This window comes from Microtus ochrogaster, chromosome 10 (genome assembly GCF_000317375.1).
Source record: "Microtus ochrogaster isolate Prairie Vole_2 chromosome 10, MicOch1.0, whole genome shotgun sequence".
Lineage (NCBI taxonomy): Eukaryota > Metazoa > Chordata > Mammalia > Rodentia > Cricetidae > Microtus > Microtus ochrogaster.
In genome coordinates, this window is record NC_022016.1 from 52,147,301 (window position 1) to 52,149,808 (window position 2,508).

The 2,508-nt window shown below is 38.4% G+C and overlaps 1 protein-coding gene across 4 annotated transcripts in view; it reads right to left on the reverse strand.

The window, feature by feature from the left end:
• The window catches only part of Eya3 (EYA transcriptional coactivator and phosphatase 3), an 89,129-nt gene that overhangs the window by 45,789 nt on the left and 40,832 nt on the right, over positions 1 to 2,508 (reverse strand). The gene's annotated exons all lie outside the window — the stretch shown is intronic.

Consider the following 2,508-nt stretch of genomic DNA (forward strand, 5'->3'; position numbering starts at 1 on the left):
CACACACACACACACAAGCAGACAAAATATTTACTCATAAAAATAAAACAAATCGACTTAAAAAACAATTTAAAAGACCATAAATTATAATGGCTACTGAGTTTTCCATTATATGGACAACTGCAATTTAACATATGCTTTTCTCTTTTTGGTTTTTTGAGACAGGGCTTTTCTGTATACCTTTGGAGCCTGTCCCGGCACTCACTTTGTAGATCAGGCTGACCTTGAACTCACAGGGATTGCCTCTGAGTGATGCTATTAAAGGCGTGCACCACCCCCACCCGACTGACAGATGCTTTTCTAAAGCACTTGTACAGGTTTCTAAATTCTTTATGTTTGTTTGGGTTTTTGTTGTTGTTGCTTGAGACAGGGTTTCTCTGTGTAGCTCTGGCTGTCCTGGAACTCACTTTGCAGACCAGGCAGATCTTGAACACACAGAGATCCACCCACCTCTGCCTTACAAGTGCTCAGATTAAAGGCATGCTCCACCACCGCCTGGCCTTTTTCTAAATTCTTACTACTATAGGTAATGCTGCAATGAGTATCTCTGTTAACAAATTTTTGTACCTCTAATTAGTTCCACTCAATAAATTTCTAGAACTGAATCTGATTCTGGAACTGGAATGAACTCTTAATACGTATCACTAAGTTTTCTACCTCATATCAAAGTTCTTTCATAATAAGCAGATTAGTGCTGGCTCTGACCACACTGAGTGAGCCTCACTCACTTCTCAGTCCACCAGACACAGAGCTCCAAACCCCTTTCCTATCACAACACCCAACTTTCTATAGCTCAAGAAAGATATGACTACAGACTACCCCTAGCAATTTTTCTAGATTTCTTTTACTTTTTTCCCATATTTTTAAAAGAGGACACTTTGATTTCAAGCTGAACTCTAAGACCATCTTTTTAATAAAGATCAAAATTTAGAAGAATTTATCAGACCAAGGCTTAAATCTAAACCTATACATTTACTAATTTTATGACTTTAGCTGCTGAAAGGGAACAGTATTACTACTTACTATAAGATCTACTTTAGCATTGAATGAGACAACAATGTGAAGTCCTATTCTAACATATATTGCATGATACAGTGACTATTTTTGTTTGTTTGTTCTTCAGTGTAGTCCTGGCTGTCCTGGAACTCACTCTACAGACCAGGCTGGCATGAGTGCTGGGATTAAAGGCGTGTGGCATCACTGCCCAGGTACAACAAACATTTAAAAATATAATTATAATGAAAATTTATTCATTAGTTTAGGGTTTTGTGTGTGTTTATTTGCTTTTTTGTTTGTTGAGTTATGGTTTCAACAAACAAAATTTGTTTTGGTCCAGGATGACCAAAGTCATGGCAATCTTCCTGCCTCTGTTTCCCAATTAAAGAAGCGAGTAACTATAGTTGGCTACAATTACGAGGATATTTTCAAATGTCTACTTATACTTGAAATATATTAACACACTAGTTAACCTGAAAACAGCAGTAAGGTAACAAACCCACTAAAACCCTAACTTCAAAAGAAGCATTTTCTGCTGGGCAGTGGTGGCACATGCCTTTAATCCCAGCACATGGGAAGCAGAGGCTGGCAGATGTCTGTGAGTTTGAGTGAGGCCAGTCTGATCTGCCGAGCGAGTTCCAGGACTACACAGTGAAAAACCTTGCCTTGAAAATAAAAATAATAAAAAAAAATTATATCTAAGTACATAAATATAATACCAAAGAGAGTCATGTATTAAATTCCAAGGAAAAAGTATTTAAATCAGTATTGCACTCATGTGTAAATACCCTCATGCACACACATTTATGAGTACCACAGTGCAACTTAGTGGAAGTGGTTTTCTTCTTCACCTATGTGTGAATTCTAGGGATCAAATTCAGGTTGTCAGATTTGCACTTCAAGAGCCTCTACCTGCTGAGTGATCCTGATGGGTTCTAAAAAAAAAAAATTACTCTTATTAAAGGCAGGTCCCAAGAAAATGATTTGTAACTAGGCCAGGCATGGTGGCACATGCCTGCTATCCCAGCATCTGGGAGGTGGAGGCAGAAGGACTGGGAGTCAAAGGTCAGATTCAAATACATACAGAATTCAAAGCCAGCCTGAACCAAGTGAGACCTTGTTTAAAAAAGACAAAGAGAAGGCCTGTGAGATAGTGCAGCAGGAGGCCCTTAGATACAGGACATGTGTTTGATTTCCCCCGATCCCACAAGGGGGCAGTAGAGAACTGGCTCTCACTTGTGCATTCACTCAGTTACATGCACACAAAATTCATAAAATTGAAACAGAAAAGATAGAGTAACGTTAAGAGATATAATAAATAGGGGCCAGGTTCTCTTATTTCTTTCTCAGCCCAGAGAAACATCACTCTTCACAATAGCCACAAGTAACATAAAATATCATGGAGTAACTCCAACCAAACAAATGAAAGACCTGTATCACAAGAGCTTTAAATCTTTGAAGAAGAAATTGAAGACACCAGAAAATGGAAAGATCTCCCATGCTCTTTGGAAG